The sequence below is a fragment of the Urocitellus parryii genome, chromosome 10 (assembly GCF_045843805.1).
Source record: "Urocitellus parryii isolate mUroPar1 chromosome 10, mUroPar1.hap1, whole genome shotgun sequence".
Lineage (NCBI taxonomy): Eukaryota > Metazoa > Chordata > Mammalia > Rodentia > Sciuridae > Urocitellus > Urocitellus parryii.
Genome location: NC_135540.1, coordinates 52,244,010 through 52,262,789, shown reverse-complemented (window position 1 = coordinate 52,262,789; position 18,780 = coordinate 52,244,010). Strand labels below are relative to the sequence as shown.

At 35.3% G+C, this 18,780-nt stretch overlaps 1 protein-coding gene across 1 annotated transcript in view; it reads right to left on the bottom strand.

Moving 5' to 3' along the window:
- Tet2 (tet methylcytosine dioxygenase 2) overlaps positions 1-18,780 on the bottom strand; it is a 137,034-nt gene that overhangs the window by 90,866 nt on the left and 27,388 nt on the right. Inside the window, exon 2 of the mRNA XM_026404656.2 lies at positions 3,995-4,140. The gene's annotated coding sequence lies outside the window, so the exon portion shown is untranslated. The remainder of the gene's footprint in view (positions 1-3,994; positions 4,141-18,780) is intronic.

Below are 18,780 nucleotides of genomic sequence, written 5' to 3'. Positions count from 1 at the left end.
TGGTAGAACAAGGTATTATCTACTAGATTCCAATCAATAACATTTTTATTATTACCGCAACTTGGAATAAAAATATAGGAATTGGGGACTGGGATTGTGGCTAGTAGAGCACTTGCCTAGTACATGTGAGGCCCTGGGTTTGATTCTTAGCACTACATATAAATAAATAAAATAAAGGTCTATTGACAACTAAAAAATAAATAAACAAAAATATATAGGATTTGGAGATATATATATATATATATATATATATATATTTTTTTTTTTTTTTTGATGTAGACAGATTTTTTCACCATGTTAGTATTTGCCTGGGTTTTAAACAAATAGGAAAAGTGGTTCCTAGAAACTTAATTCAGTTTATATGTCAAGAATTACATGAACTTTATCTTTAGTAGCCTTAAGGATGTATACATTGGGTTGTCTTACCTCATTTACCTTGAATTTAAACTCCAATATACCCCAAATTTCTCTTTCCTTTAATGCCAAAACTGGTCATTTTAAAACTGAGAGAAATCTTTGATTCTTTTTCATCTCCTTTGTGCAATTAGCAATTAAGTCTACATGATTTTTCATGTAGATACCAAATCTACATTCCCATTTCATTCTTGCCTCTCTTCTCATAATCCATATTCTTAGTCTCACTCTTGAATCAATGCAGAATAGCACCCCTCTCCCTACTCTTCCAAATTTGTCAGAAATAATATTACTAAAGATATGAATCCTCTACCTATCTGCTTTATTTGTTTTCAATATTTGCAGGACAGTACCTTTAGTCTGGTCTTGGGATTTTACAAACTTTGGCCTTACCCTGTTTTTCCACCATTCTTCTATTTGCCAACATGGACTCTCTACAAGGTAGCCTCCCCACCCCTGCCATCGAAGCTAAGAACATCCTTATTTTACTCCATCTCATACTCTTTCCCCTTCACTTGTCTTCACTCGGATGTTATTTCTTATTATCTACCCAAATTCTTCTTATCCTTTAAGATCCAGGTGCTAGCAGGCCACCTCCCCTTGTGAATCCTCCTTTAACTGGTATAGTTCAAATAAACTGCGCCCTTTCTTGAACTTCTAAAGTTCTCATTTATTCTAAGTTTTCCTTGGTTATTTGAGTAAATACTTATTGTTGGTATGTGATGGAACTGTATAATCTTCCCTTGAACATTCTCAACTACTGTATTTCCAATTACTACTTCAATGCTATGCGATTTCTTTTTTTCTCATCTTCCTTCCTTCCTTCTTTTTTTAAGAAAAAAAAAAAAGAAAGAAAAACAGATGGGGTCTAGACATGTTTTCCAAGCTGACTCTGAACTCTTGGACCCAAATTCTTGATTCTCCTGCCTCAGCTTCCTGCTTATCTGGGACTTCAGGCATGTACCATAATACCCTGCTTTCTCATTTATATTTGTTTAGTACTTCTTGGTATTTAGCATAAAGTGAATATTACTTATTTACCTTGATTTTGTTTGTCTCCTACTCCAGATTCTAAATTCAACAAGAACAGATTTTTGTCTATTTTGCTCATTAATACATTCCTAGTTCCTAGTATTTGATAGGTAAAGAAATACTTTCAAGGGCTGGGATGTGGCTCGAGTGGTAGCGCGCTCGCCTAGCATGCGTGAGGCACTGGGTTCAATTCTCAGCACCATAAAGATATTATGTCCACCTAAAACTAAAAAAAAAAAATATTATATATGTGTGTGTATATATATATATATATGTGTGTGTGTGTGTGTGTGTGTATGTGTGTGTATATATATAAAGAAATACTTTCAAATGAATTCATATTTTTAAAACTGAAAGAGGGCTGAGGGTGTAGCTACATGGTAGAGAATTTGCCTACAATGCATAAGACTCTGGGTTTGATCCCAGCAATACAAAAAATAAATTAAAAACGATAAAAAATAAAAAGTGAAAGAAACATTAAGAATACTAATAAGTAATAAAACAAGTACTAATATAAAATAAAGGACTTCAGATGTGCCAGGCCTTATACATATTATCCATATAGCAACCCTTTCATTATTATTTATTATTACTTACTTTCCTCACTGCCAAATAAAGCAAGTCTTAAAAGAAGTTAAATAATTTTCCCAAGAACACACCCCTAATAAATGTACTAAAAATAAATGTCTCAGTCCTATTTAGTACTGAAAAAAGTCCTTAGCTAAGCTAATCTAACTGTATAAACTAGAAGTAAAATAAGATGTTGGGGGATGTGGGAGAAGAACTCTTCAGAAAGCTACTTATAAAATCTTTTTCCCAAGCAGTGAATTATTTTAATTTCTTATTAGCAATTTATCTTATATTTTTCCATGAACTTATACACTTCCTTCCTTACCCACCCTTCACCTCCAAGTAGAAAAAAAAAATCTTCTGACTAATGCTGTGATTTCACTAAAGAGATAAAAATTCCATCTCAGTTCTCATGTAAAGGACAAGAACAGAATGAGTAGCCACAGTCCTTACCCACAGTGTGAAGAAAAGCAATCATTAAGGAGGGGGGGGAAAGGTAAAGAATGCTTTATTCACGATTACCTAAAATTTTCCAGCATGAGAGGGGAAAGAGGAAGTCTATTTTCAGTGACAATTATTACTCTAAAAATATTAGCATGCAAGGGGAAAATTTTCATTCTGAGAGTCACTACTGTGCTGAGTTCTCTTTCTCTCACAATGACTTCAAATTCCCAGAGTAGAGAGGTAATCTAGGCAGATGCTCTTGCCCTATGAAAATGGCAACATCCAGGAATCATGGGAGTTGAAATGAGGACAAACTGGAAAGGATTTCTCAACACCAGGTCAGGATACTCTAAGAAGTATCAAGTGTCAGAGTGGATACTTATATCCTCAGGCGGCTGGGATGAAGGCAGAGATTACAGCCACATAGCTTTTTAGAAGATTTGTTATGCTCAATGCATAAACAAGATTCAGTGAAACCGAAGCTGAATTAACAGCTGAAAGAATTACAAAAGGGAAAAAAAATGCCTAATACTTTCTTTTCTCTACCTAACCTCTAATTTCTTCCTATAATGCCCCTACCGCTTTAACTGGCTTCTCTACAGGCAAAGATAGAGTAGGTTTCAAGCTAGTTTTCAACTTAAATATTTTGGAAAAAAATCATATTTGTTCCTTACTTCTATGCATGCACATAAGTGAAAAGGATTTGATAAAGAACATATAGCTTGATATACTCATTAGCAGTTCAGTGGCATTCAGAGCAAACTGCTCTTTGGGTCAATTTTAAGACCCTGATGAAAAAAAGTGTCTGGTGTTTTCCTCTCTCAGTGTCATGTATTTCCAGAAATTCTCAGGAAGAATCACAAAGACTCTCCTGAAATCTATCATTCCACACTTCAGTTCTCTGACATGTTGTTACGAGAACTGGCTGCTTAGACTCAGTAAGTATGTGCTTGCTGGTCAGACCAAATAAATACAAATGCCACTGATTTGGTCCTTAAGAAGTTTGAGACAATGTGGCCACAAGTAGATGAAAAAAGGAGAGAAGTAATGTAACAAGTGATTACAGATATAACAATTATCCATGCTTATAGTTACATTTGAGTGATTACTTCTTTTTAAAAAATTCTGAGGTATCATGAATCTGTTGGGGAAAAAAAGCTTCCTTTAATGCAGGAAAATATAGTCATATATAGAGGTCAGCACACAAGGTTAGCCAACTCCTTGATCTTAAAATCTATCCCATGTGTCCTAAGCACAGATAATGAAGGTATTTGAGAGGGTAACTTAGAACAGATGGTTGGAGCTAGACATGGTGGCACACGCCTGTAATCCCAGCAATGTGGGAGGCTGAGACAGGAGATCACAAGTTCAAGGCCAGCCTGAACAATTTAGTAAGACCCATCTTCATTACATAAATAAGGCCTGGAATGTGGCTCAGTGGTAAAGTGCCTCTGGGTTTAATCCTGGTACAAAGTAACAAACAAACAAAAAATTATGTTTTCAAACCAAGCACCAACTGTCCCCATTGTCATACCAGCAGTTCGATCCCTCACTGCTCCTCCTGGATCATGTCCTGTTGGCTGCCGCTGAGCCCATCTCCTGCTTCCACATGTGGCAACTCAACAGGAGCAAGGGCAAGTAGATAATCTTGAGAGGGTCTGCTGCTGAATGTTTGCCAGCCTAGAAAAGACAAGAGTTTGAAAGTTTTTAAGTCTGCAAAATGAATTAAGTCATATACATCTGTTATTAAAAATATTACATGAGTGTTGGGGGTTTTAGAATCCTATATGTGATGTTTCTATCACATGGTTGGCTGTTACAATATTTCGGGTTAGAGGATCTTTCTCAAGCAATAATGCCCTCAAAAGCACCAAGAATAGTATTCCTTAACATGTGTAGAGAGCATTGTGCAGTGCCCAAAGCACATGTGGTCTCCACATCTTGACTGCAATAATCCATTAGGCTTGGGAACCAGTGGTTTAAATTATGATCTGTTGAATCCAATGTTTCTTAGCCTGGGCTACTAAGAATAATCATTTGGGTGTGAAGCTGAGCCCTTATGCTCAGAGACTCTGATCTACTGGGTAAGATGTAAGCTACTCACAGGTAATTCTATGGTGAAGCCAGGATTGAAAATCATTAGTTTCCACCCTTGTACCTAGAGGATCTTTATGTAGGATGAATTTAACTCATAAATGGTAAATACGTATCCAGTTTATACCATGTTAAGGCAATGCACTACATGCTCTGGAATAGGTATAGCATAAGAACGTGTGGGTCCTATGCTCAAACATTTAATTTAGTGGGAGACACCAGACACATAATTTTTAAGAGATCACTTAAGAAGATAGAGACTTTAAAGGCATAACCTAAGTAAACAATCTGTGGTAAGCTTTTATATTTTCTATTAAGTGAACTTATATGATACTGACTCTAATTAAATTAAAATGTTAAGATGGAAATTATAATCATCAAAGCAACCAGTAAAAATAAAATAATGTGTCATTGAAATGCTAGGAAAGAATCTGTGTGATATAGTTATTTGTTAAGAGTATTGATAGGCACAGTAGTGCTAATTGTCCAATACTAAGAAATAACTCAAATGTTCTTAACGCACACACCCTGATTGACTCTCATAGATTCTGTATAGTTCAGCAGCTGTATTTACAATTATAATGCATGATGTCAGGCAAAATAAAATTATGGTTAAATAAAAAAACATAACCTAAATAAGACTTCATTGGTCAAAGATATAGTAAAAACCTTGGGTGCTATAAAAATCAGAGATGACTATGCACTGGAATAAGGGAGAAAGTTTAAAACATGGGAGAAGTCCGCTAAGTCTAAGAGCAGGGTGAAAGTCAGAGGAGAGAGAGAGAGAGAGAGAGAGAGAGAGAGAGAGAGAGAGAGAGAGAGAGAGAGAGAGAGAGAGAGAGAATGGGAAGAGAGAACTGTTTTCAGGCAAAAATACAGCTGCAGGGATAAATGGAGGGAGATGAAAAAGCTCACTTTGAAGGATTTCTCTAAAGGTACATTAGAAATATTTGGGGAGACAGATTCAAAATAAAATCCAAACAGTTTTAGTAAAATGGCTAGTGGAGTTGAACCAGTTTCCTGAATATCTGTAAATAGTATTTGAATATCCTGAAATAGTATCCAGAATAGTATTAGAAGATGTTCAAGTTCAGGTTCTGAAGGTTTTCCATAAATTACTGGGTTCTTAGACAATGCCAGCTACTATGCTAAATGTACTACAAGTTATTTCATTTAACATTCTCAAAAAACCTGGCAAGGTAGTTATTATTATTATTTCCATTTTATAGCATAGGAAAGGAGAGCTCAACTTGTTCTCAAAGTCACAGAGTTAAGAAATAATAAGCTCAGTCCGAGATATAGTATTTCTTCAGAAGTATGGCATCATAAAAGTCAAGATTTACTTTTTCTGAGATATAATTCACATACCATAGAGTCCACCCATTCAAAGCATAGAATGTTAGTGGATTTTAGTATTTTCAAAGTTGGGCCACTATTGCCTATCATGACTACGGAATTGTAGATTGTTTTCATCACCCCCCAAACATATCCAATACCCTCTAGGAGTCAGTTCTCATTCAACCCTCCCATGGCTCTTGGTGACCACTAAATCCACTTTGTCTCTATGGATTGGCCTATTCTGTATATTTTTACACAAATGAAATTATATAAAATTTGACTTTTGAGTCTAGTTTCTTTCCCTTGATATGTTTCTGAAGGTTCAAGCATGTTATACTCTGTTTCTTTTTATGGCTGGGTAATATTTCACCCATAGATATACCAGATTTTCTTTGTCTACTAATGAGATACATTGGAGTTATTTTTGTTTTTTAATATTACAAATATTAACATTCATTTAATACATTTATTAACATATATTAACATTCATTTCCAAGGGATTTCTTTTATTGTGATTAATATATGTAATATAATACTTGCCATTCTAGCCACAAGTATAGATTTTTGTGTCATTGAGGACACACTTGAGCAACCCTCATCAACAGCCACAGAGAACTTTTTCCTCTTCCCAAACAGAAACTCTGTACCTACTAAGCAAAAACTCACCATTCTCCCCTCTCCCAGCTCTAGCAACCACTCTACCTTCTTTTTATTAATTTTTAAATTTGTTTTAATTATTTTTACATGATATAGAATACATTTATGCACTTTGATATATCATACATAGATGGGATATAATTTCTCATTTTTTCTGAGTATGCAGGTTGTAGAATCATATTGGTCATAGAGTCACATATATGCATAATGTAATAATGTCTTTTTCCTTCTCCTATCCTTCACCTCCCTTCACTTGCGTTTACCTAATCTAAAGTAATGCCTTATTGTGAATTAGCATCCACATTAGAGAAAATATTCAGCCTTTGGTTTTTTGGAATTGGTTTATTTCACTTAGCCTGATATTCTCCAACTCCATCCATTTACTGGCAAATACCATAATTTCCTTCTTCTTTAATGCTGAGTAATATTCCGTTGTGTATATATACCCCATTTTCTTTATCTATTGAAGGACACCTAGGTTGGTTCCATAGTTTAGCTGTTGTGACTTGAACTGCTGTAAACATTGACATGGCTGTATTACTGTAGTATGCCAATTTTAAGTCCTTTGGGTATAAACCAAGGATAGCTGGATCAAATGGTAGTTCCATTCCACATTTTTCTCCATACTGCTTTCTTTTTCTATGAATGTGACTACTATCCTAGGTGCATCATATAAAAGGAAACATAAAATTTGTCCTTTTGTGTCCAGGTTATTTCACGCTGCACAAAGTCTTTACAATTCATCCATGTTGTGCATGTATCAGAATGTCCTTCCTTTTTAAGAAGGACTAATAGGCAGGCCATTGTGGTTATGTGTGCCACATGTTGTTTATCCATCCATCCACGGATGGATACTTGGGCTCCTTCTACCTTTTGGCTACTGTGAATAATGTTGCAACGAACATGGGTACATCATTCATGACTCTGCGTGGGCATGTTTTCAATTCTCTGGGGAGTGAAATTCTTAGGAGAGGAAGTGCTGGGTCATATGGTGATTCTGGGTTAGACTTTTGAGGAATTGCTAAGCTGCACATTAGCTGCATCACTGAACATTCTCACAGCAATGTACCAGTTTTTTCACATCCTGGCCAACACTTGTCACTGGATGACTTTTTAGTGGTACCCATTCTAGTAGTAAGAACTGGTAGAAGACTCAGGTCAAGATATTGGCTTACTGCAGGAGTTCGTGTGTAAAGTGAGAAGAGTCAGAGAAATAGATAATTCCAGAAAGTAATTTGAAATGAAAAGATAAGTCCTTGATACAGTACTTCAGAGGAAATCTGTGTATGCCAAATAAATAATCATTAGGCAGGTAAAGTTCAGGAAGTCTGGTTTGGAGAGAAATACTTCTTTTCTTTTCTTTTCTTTTCTTTTTAGTACTCGGAATTGAACTCAGGGCCACTTTATCACCCATCTAAGCCCCCAGTCCTTTTTATTTTTTATTTTGAGACAGGGTCTCACTAAGTTGCTTAGGGCCTCGCTACACTGGTATGGCTGACCTTGAACTTGGAATCCTCTTGCCTTAGACGCTGCTTGGGTCACTGGGATTACAGGAGTACATCACTGCACCCAAACATTACTTTTTTTTTTTTTTTTAAAGAAAGGTTCAAGGACACAGTGGTAAAACTGCAAGAGGTCACTGCCTATATGTATTACTGAAGATGCCTATGACTGAGTTTAGTAATTTTTGAGCCAAAAACTGGCAAAGAAACTTTTGCCTACCTGGCTTTGTTTGTTTGTTTTGTTTAAATAGTAAAAGAATACTTAAATAGTATCAGAACTTCAGCTATCACTCTCTTCCGTTGGTAACACATGTTTATCTATTCTGCAGGATGGTAGCACCTTTGGCTCTCTTGAGTGCGCCAAGCAGGCTCAGCGAACTTGCCCTCCAAGGGCTGCTACGAGATGAGGAGTCCTAGAAAGCCACAATACGATACACACTGTTATCTGGTTGGCTGGAATTCATGCCGGCAAACTATCAAGGAGAAGACGAAGTTTCAGTTTTCTGGGCCCCAAACAGTCCTTTTAGTAAAATAGAAGCCATTCCGAACACATAGAAGAGTCTCTAGGAGAACACACTTTCTCAATGACTGATGATCCTGGTTTTGCTCAGCTCTGGAAAGATTCCAAAATGACACCATTCCAAGGGGGGGAAAAAAAAGCCACAGTGATGACTCAGATGTTTGGGCACTTGTTTTGACAGAGAAGCTTAATGATACTATTTAGGATCCTGAGGTGAGCATTGTAGGAGAAAATGCAAAACATCATCAGCCAGCTTCTACAGTAGGTTTCCCCTCTGACCGAATATACTGCAAGTTAAAACAGAGAAACAACTAACTCATCACTTGGTCCAACAGAACAAACATGAGAGTCAATGCTGAAGAGTGTTAAAGTAAGAGGCCTGAAGACTGGGGGGAGGACTCCAACAGCGACAGCCTGTGGGCACCTTTAAATGTTCTCACCCCCTCACACCTCTATAGTTTTAATTGAATGAAATAAACTTTACAAAAGTTGTCATCTTTCTAAGGATAATACAGCTCGTGTGTTTTTTTTTTTCTGAGACAGAAACCTATTCTGATTTCATCTGTATTCAGTATTCACTATATTTTCAAAGGAAATATCTACTTCTGCAATATTTTCTAGAATGTAGATTTAAAAAAAAAATACTGAAGATTTACAGAAAGCATTCTGAGTCACTTGATCTTTAGCGTACTATCAGTTGTGTGCATCAGCACACGCTTCACAGGTGCCAGAGCCTCCAGAGCCTGCCCTCCTACCCCCCATGCTTCCATAAGTTTACAGGAGACACAAGGAAGAAAACACTACATTTTGGCGAAAGATAAGTTATTCTATATTTCAAACCCTAGAAGCAGACTTTTCTTCCAAAACAACAACAAAATCTCAAAAACAAGTCACTCAAACTACAAACACGTACACATCTATACAAGCTATGCACATCTTGTAGAAGAATTTTTTTTTTTTTGGACACTAAATGCATTCTTTTTCAATAAATGGATCCATCATTGATCAAATGTCATCAAGTACTTCTGTTACCAACAGGAAGCCATGTTTATCATGCTGGATCTAGTCCTTCCTTTTCCTTCTGTGCTATTAGCATGCCTGCCTTGCAAGTGTCTTCGAAGCTTCTCAGCAAAAGATGTTTCCTTCCTGTTGAAATGCTGCCTCGGCTGCTTCTCTGCCCAACGCAGTTCTCCTCTAGGTCTAAACGGGGTCAGACCAGACTGCACTGAGCAGCAGGTTAATGACCTCAGCGGGTTATATCCACAAAATGTTTCTCCCCTTACTTTCTCTCTTTCTTCAAGTAAATTATCCCAACTGTCCAGTGCCCAAGGGACAAACTATTTCAGCATGTCAGCAACTTGGCTCCTATTAATACTTTTAAAAATCACAACATAAAATAAAATTACTACTTAGCAGTTAAAGCTCTAAGAAGAAAGTTAAAGAAAGACCATGTATACTCTCAGTTCTAACATACAAAAAGTGGTAACTCTCAAACAAATTCAGTAAGCATTTGCAGAACAAATTCCAGAAATAAAACCTAGCAAGCTTATTCCTAGTTGGCAGTCTTTACAGAACTAAAACCAGCAAACGAATTTAAAATAATTATCAGTAGTTATAAACTATTTATCACAGTGTTTACGATGCATATAGGTTTTTTGAGAACACAGGAATGTAAAAGGTACATGAATAAATTCAGTTGGCACTGTGTGAGAATTATAAATTAAGGTATACAATTTCTAGAAACAAACAAAAATTATGAGGAAAGAGGTGAAAAATAGGTATTTTTAAATCCAAGATGGAAAGCCCACATTAAAGGAAGACACTGTGACACTGTATAAAAAAAAATCAAACATAAAAAGTCTGTATAAAATCTTGCACCTGAGACACAATTTCTATGATACTCCAACACTTGTTAATACTTTAACTCTTTGGTCAGAGACGGGAACAACATAAGGTATGCCCAAAATATTTTTTTTTCCCAGTAATGGGATTTGAACCCATGGGCCTCGCACATGCAAGGCAAGTGTTCAGCCACCAAGCTACATTTCCAAATCCTTTAAAAATTAATTAATTAAGATTGAGATAAAGTCTTGCTAAGTTGCCCAAAATTGGACTCAAACTTCAGATCCTCCTGCCTCAGCTACCCAAGTGGATACGATTACAGGCGGGGCGCCTGGCACCAAAATCTTAATTCTGAAAAGTCAGTGAATAATATGATTTACTTCACTAAAATAGAATATGGAATTCCTACAACAGAATTGTCTCCTAATAGAAATTCTATGTGGTAAAAGTAGAATAAAGTTTTAAAGGGATGTAAAGGGGTAAAAAGAGGGCTTCAATGAATTTAAATATCTCAACTGTCATTTCATAGTTCATTTTTCTTCATTTAAAGACCTTTTTTTTTTTCTTTTTAGGTATTGGTGTTTGTCTTTATATCACTGACCACAGGACACAAATTCTACCGGGATCTAGGATGTGAGTTGACTCTTAGGACACCTTCTCTCCCCTGTTCCCATAAACTCATAAGCAAACCAAGAATATAGACTGTAGAAGAAATACCAAAAGATAAGTTAATCTCAGGTCCTAAGTTTCACTCGAATCATTCTTAACCTTATGACCTTGGGATGATCATTTAAGGAAACTGAGGACTAGAGAAGTCTATAGAGGGCTGAGTTCTATTTTCTTTGTTCTAACTCGACTGTCCAATTTGATACAGATGGAACAAATACAGATTTAAGAAAAAGATCACTGCACAAATTGATAAGGAACAAAAACAATGAGCAACATCCTATTGATAGAATCATGCCAATTTATACACACTTACACATTAAAACTTTACAAAGAATACTCACTAAACTGTAACATGTAACTGTAACTGACAGTCACAATGTTTATTCTTGAGTCCAAAGAAATTTCACAACACATATATTCCTTTAGATTTGATACGTTCATATTGTAAAGTAATGTATTGAATTCTTGAGAGTAATGAGTCTGCTGCCAAAGTTTAATTAGACTGAATTACTAACTGCATGCATTCATAATAGCCATATATTAAGAATCAATAAGTAGACCCTAAGTGCCTTTTATGAACTGCTTCAAATCTACACCATTAACCTAGATATTAAAAAACGGCTCATTTTTTTTTGAGGAAAGTTATTAGGCTTATATTAATCCTACTTTCCAATTTCTTCAAGACAGATAGGAAGTAAAAGAATAAATTACTTATTTATTTATTCACTTACTTATATTTTGTGGTAGTGAGGATAGAACCCAGGACCTCATGCATACTAGGTAAGCACTCTAACACAGAGCTACATCCCCCAAGAATAAATGTTTAAATCATTATGTTATAAATTATTCACAACCCAAAGAATATCTTCTACTACGGATGCTGTAAGTCATATGACCTATAAGATTTGAAGCCGTTACATTAATATCATCAATACAAACATTAAAGGATCAATCTGAAAACTTAATACTTGATGAGATGGCAAACTATATATAAAATAAACATTTTTATACTATAAAACTGATGACATTTGTTACTTTTTTTTCCCCAATAGCATTACTTCAGAAACAATACTGACAAAGTTTTCTTTCTTTCTTTCTTTGGTATCAGTGATTAAGCCTGGGATACCTAACAAATGAGGAACACCTCCAGCCCTTTTTATTTTGGCACAGGGTCTCACTAAGTTGCTTAGGACCTCCCTAAATTGCTGAGACCGGCCTCAAACTTGCAACATGGCCCCAAACTTCCTCTTTCTTCAGCCTCCTGATCTGCTGGGATTACAGGCATATACCACCACACACAGCTTCAAAGTTTTCATTCTAAAAATTTAAATGAGCAAATTTCATCAAGTTGCATTTCCAGTGAAAGGGAAAGGAAAAATGCACTCAGAATATGTAAGAAAACTCAGGGGCTACATTTACCAGGACTGTTAAATGCAAAGTGGAAGTGTCATAAAATACTTCTATTATAAGATATTCTTCAAAGCAGTTAAGTAAACATCAAGTTAAGACAAATAAATGGTGTCTCTTTTGCTATACATGAGTGGTAACCAAAATAATTAATGGCTGGCATGTCAAAGCCTGGGTCCTAATGCTAGAAGAGGGCTCTAGAAGCAACTATAGGCCATAGGTAATTCTAGTTGCGGGACATGGTGAGGTTGAGGGAAGCATGGGAAGGGAACATAGTGGCTTAGGGCAACTGAATTATCAGCTACCTTGGAAATACTTCAGGGACTCTCAGCATGGTCACTCTCTTGTGCATCTGCTACATATCAGCTCTGGTATTTTGCAGGATTCTTAAATCAGAGATTAAAAAGGGCATTAAGCAACTGTTGCACATGAAATCTACCACTTGTTGGGAAACAAATGTAACTGTTGCCTTTGGTAGTAGCTAGAGAGCAACATGAGGAAAGAAAACTGATGGAGGAAAATTTAAAGAAAAAACACTTTTAACACCTTCAAAATTAAAGAAAAGTTTACTTATAGTATTAAACTTTTATTAAAAATTAGAGTATAAAGTTAAACTTTCAAGTAGTGGCCAAGATAATAGAATTTAAATATATTTCTAAGTAAAGAAGACACATAATATAAAAATTATAAATTGAATTACACTTAGGGTTTAAAAATCATATAAATGATTGAGAAGTCTAAATAAATACTTTTATAACAAAATATTTTTTATAAAAGTAATTATTATCATATTGAATTAGACTTTTGTGTCTTAAAATTTCCTGGAAAAGTGGTACAACTATTGCTACTTACAAACTAATTTCTTATGAATTTTCAAGACAGAACATCATAAATTAAAAAAAAAAGGATGAACTGTTACAGATGTAGGATGGTCTACACAGAGCCATGCTTTTTAAAAAATGTATTAAATTATTATTTTATTTGCTAGATCTTTTAAGTAGTATATCTAAATCTTAAGAGAGCAGGAATTTGTTGTTGTTGATTGTCCTTTGTTGAAAGGGATTAAAGTCACCTAGCAACCTCTATGTTGTAGAAACCAAAATAAGAACTGGTTGTCTACCACCAGCTCTTCTAAAATGAAAGAGTGCAAGTAAATAGAAACACACTCTCTGTGTGATGGAGCTTTGACACATGTTCTTCATCACATGGCAAAGAAAAAAAACATCAAGAAATTCCCAGGAGAAGGAAACCTTCTTAGAGTCTATTAACTGTGACTGATTTGAAGGTTTACAACCCATTGCCCTACAGATACGTACACATGCATGCACAACCTCAAAAAAAAAAAAAAAAAAAAAAAATGGCCAAAGAGTACAGAGATCATAGCTTAGAAAAAGGAACTGAAAACTGGAAACCTTAGTAAGGACTTTAAAATGTTCTAAGGAGAAATACAGATGAGCATAATGATGTTGACTTGTGGAACTGGGGGCTTTATTTTAAGCTTGCTTTGATATAGGCAAACAAGGAAAGGAGACTAAGCTAGAAAGGAGGCTAGGGAAAGCAAGTTCAACCTGGAGGAATAAATGTGAGAAAACAAGTTATAAAGAAGGCAACATTGATTAGAATGTGAAATACTATTTGTGATGATTTGAAGGAAACAGTAGAGATATTTATATTTTTGAAAGAATTAAAGTGTCAAGAGATTCTAGAATACCCAAACTAAGTTCTGATGTAAATAATTAAATTTTTTTTTTTGGTCTAGGGATTGAACTCAGGCCACATCCCCAGCCCTATTTTGTGTTTTATTTAGAAACAGGGTCTCAGTCAGTTGCTTGACACTTCGCCATTGGTGAGGCTGGATTTGAACTCAAGATGCCACAGTCTCAGCTTTCCTAGCTGCTGGAAATATGGGTATGTGCCATTGCGCCCGGGTAAGAATCTATGTCTCTTAAAACAGAAGAGCTTAATAATTACAGAACAAGTCTACCTATATTTTACATATGTACAAGAGAGCAGAGAAGAGGTATGACAATTTATATTTTTCTCCTGTATTAATGACTGAAATCATGGAATGTGAAAAAGTACTTTTAGATCATAAAATAATAAAATCACCATTTTTAAGTCTTTCTGAGCAAAGTCAAGTTTGGAAAAAAAGAAGTCACTGACTTTGCCTTCAGAGAAGCTGGTCTGGATAAGGCCAGTGTTGAGTGGACTGAGGATCACAGGCCTTGACAATCCACACTGAGAATCTCCATCGTTGACTTTGTATGGGAACTAATTGAAGACTGGAGCATCTAACACCTTACACTCTGAGATGTGAAAGTGTCATTTCTAAGGCAGACCTACTGTGGGCTGGTCAGAAAGGCATAACAATGCCTCCAAGAATGAACAAATAAGAGAAAGGAAGCAAACAAATGAACAACTATGGATATAAACAACTTCATTTGACTCAATAGCTACTTAAAAAAAAAAACAGATAATCTGCATATTAGAAAAATCTTCTTCCTCTTAGGAAAGATAACAAATACCAAAGAAACCTCAGAGAGGGATAAACGCAATCATGTCTCACTAGGAATGCAGCTGCTCTACAGGACTTCACTGCAGACAGTTTTCCAGTGGGGTGTCAATCTTCCCTTCAACAAGTGCCACTGACATAAATTAACACTCTAGGTTTATGCCAGGTCAGGGGACACCAGTCACCTCCACTGCCATGAATGAAGTCATGCATTATCAGAAAGCAGGTCAGAGGTGACATAAATCATCTAAGTGTAACAGCTGACTCCCAACAACCTTCTATTAAAAGCACTTGCTTCCCAAATGAAGAGGTTATATACCATCTTTTTTCAAAAGGAAACATAAGGAGGGAAATTCTCACACAAAAATCAAACAAGATGCCACTGCAGTGGTGCATGTCTGTAATCCCAGTGGCTTGGGAGGCTGAGGCAGGAGGATCATGAATTCAAAGCCAGCCTCAGCAAACATGAGTTGCCAGGCAACTCAGTGAGACCCTATCTCTAAATAAAAAACAAAATAGGGCTGGGATGTGGCTCAGTGATTAAGTGTCCCTGAGTTCAACCCCTGGTTACTGCCCACCCCCCCCCCACAAAAAAAAAAAAGAAATCAAAAAAAGACTTTCACTTAAATATTCTATGAAAAAACAAGGAGTTTTTTAGACATATAAATTTGACTTGTAGCCTCTGAAATATTATGGGCATTGGTTGAAAGCAACTGTTTGAGTGGGTCTGTTTGTTCATTCTGCTTTGTTTGTAGTGCTGGGGATCAAACTGAGGGCCTTGTCCATTGATATAACATAAAAGGCACTCTACCACTGAGCCATCCCCCAGACCAAAGAAGGGCACCTGAACTGTGCCCAGTGACTGTCTCCTGTAAATCCCCTATTGCCTCCAATACATGTCTTTTAATGAAATATTGGTGTTAATTATTTTTGTGAATAATCGTATGGGTCAATGAGGAAGAAAACTAGGTTATTTTCCTTAACTTCAAATTGGGAAACAGAGGACATACAGATAACCTGAATTGAAACAGTATAACAACCTCTAAATTGAGGATATATTTTTATTACCTACTTCCTTTTCATAAATCAACTTTTCAGATTGCCTATTTTTCCTATTATAATAAACTTTATTTCTTGGTTCACTGTAAAACTGAGCAGAAAGTTCAGAGAGTTCTCATATATGTCCTGTCCCCCCACACCAAACTATCAACACACCACACCAAGAGTGGTGCATTAGTTACAACTGACATGTCGATATATAGCTATTGACATATCATTATCATTGACTGCCAAGCCAAAGTCATCTAGATTTTCTCAACAGAATAAAACTCCTATAATAAGAGGTTTTTTTTGTTTTTTTTTTTTACTGTTGCACTTTACATTTAGACTTATGACCATTTTGTGTTAATTTTTGTTAAGTATGTTAGGTCTATGTCTAGATTCTGACTTGGTTTTGTTTTTCTCCACACGGATATTCAGTTGTTTCAGCATCATTTTTGAAAAGACTTTTTTTGTTCCATTACATTGCCTTTGCTCCTTTGTGAAGCATCAGTTGATTATATTTATGTAGGTTTTCTTGAGCTTTGTATTCTGTTCCATTGGAGTATTTTTCTATTCTTTAGCCATTGTCATGATTACCAGTTTTACAGTAAGTCTTTAGATTGGGTAATGTCAATTCAATACCATTGTTCTTCAATACTGAGTTGGCTATTCTGGGAATTTTGCCTCTCCATATACACTTTATAATTACTTTGTTGATATCCCCAAATAAGTTGCTGTGATATTTACTGTGGTTACAGTAAGTTGAAAACAACTGACATCTTGACAATACTGACTGTTCCTAGCAATGAATATGGAATACCTCTCCCTTTGTTAGTTCTTTGATATGTTTCATCAGAGTTTTGTGTTTTTTTCATATGTGTTGTATAAATGGTTAGACTTTTAGAAAATTATCTTTGGGGTGCTAATGTAAATGGTAATGTATTTTTAATTTCAAATTACACTGGTTTATTGCTAGTATATAGAAAAATGATAAAGTTTGAGTATTAACTTTGTATCCTGCAGCCTTGCTATGATCACTTACTAGTTCTAGGTTTTTGTAGTTTCTCACCATTATGATTTTAGGTAGGTATCTTGCAGATAGTCTTTATAAAGTTTAGGAAGTTCCATTCTGTTTCTAATTTTTTATAAAGTTTAGGAAGTTCCATTCTGTTTCTAATTCAATAAGAAGATTGTTTCCACTTTTGCTTTCAAACTATGAATGGGTATTAGGTTTTGTGAAAGACTTTTTCTACATCTATTGATGTAATTATGTGATTTTTTTAAGCTTCTTGATGTGATTTTTCAAATACCGAACCAGACTTATATAACTGGAATAAATCCTACTTGATTGTGACATACTAATTCTTTTCATACATTGTTATATCTGATTTGCCAATATTTGATGAGAATTTTTGTATCTATGATCATGAGAGGCATTGGACTGTAGTTATCTTTTTTGTGAAGATTTTAGTTTTATTATTAGGGCAATATCAAATTAGGGTATTGTTGACTTCATAGAAGGAATTATAAAGTATTTCTTTTGTCTTTGTCTCCTGAAAGAGATTGTGAAGAATTGGTACAACTTTTCCCTTAAATGTTCAGTAGAATTTACCAGTAAACTCACTTGGGGCCTGTTCCTTCTGTATTGAAAGGCTGTTAATCACTGATTCAATTTATTTAATAGATACAGATTATCTATTTCTTCTGGAGATTGTGCCTTTCAGAAAATTGGTCCAAATGATCTGCATTGTAAAATAAGTGGGCATACATTTGTTAATAGTATATACATGATCATCATCCTTCGAAGTTCCACGGGATATGTAGTGATGTCCCATCTTTTATTTCTGGTATTAGTAATTGGTATACTCCCTATTTTCCTGAGTCAGCATGTTTTCTGTTGCTAATAACAAACAGACAGGGTAGGTTATATAGATGTTTATTTTGGTTGATGGTTCTGGAGGTGCAAGGCGGAGGAGTTGCATCTGGTGACAGAATTCTTGTAGCAGAGTTGGAAGGGGACAAAGAGGGAGTAACACATGAATATATGTGGGGGTCTCCTTTCCTCTTCTTTTATAAAGCCACCAGGATTCAATCATGGGGGCTCCAATCTAATAATCTTATATAATCCTAATCAATTCTCGAGGGCCCATCCTTTGAAAACCATAGTCAGATTAAGTTTCTACCATCTTCATACCTCATATTGAAGATTAAATTTTAATACATGAATTCTTATGGGACATATAAGTCATATCCAAACTATAGCACCTGGCTAGAGATTTATCAGTATATTGATTTTTTTTTTCAGAAAAACAGCATTACTTTGTTTTATTTATTTTTTTAATTTTCAGTTTCGTATACTTTGGCTTTAATTTTCATTATTTCTTTTCTTCTGCTTACTTGGGGTTAATTTTATTCTTTCTTTTCTTGTTTCCTAAAGTAAAAGCTTAGTTCACTGATTTCAGATTTTTTCTAATATATCATTAGATGCTGAAAATTTCTCAAACAATACTCTCACTGCATTCCATAAATTTTAACAAGTGAATACTCACTTTCACTTAATACACATATTTTAAAATTTCTCTTGAGATTTCTTCATTTAGTCATGATTGATCTCCAAGCGTCTGGAGGATTTTCTTGCTATCTTTCATTCTTGATTTCTACTTTAATTCCATTATGGTCTAAGATAAATATTATTTGATTCTTTTAAAATTGTGTGTGTTACAGCCCAGAATGTGTTG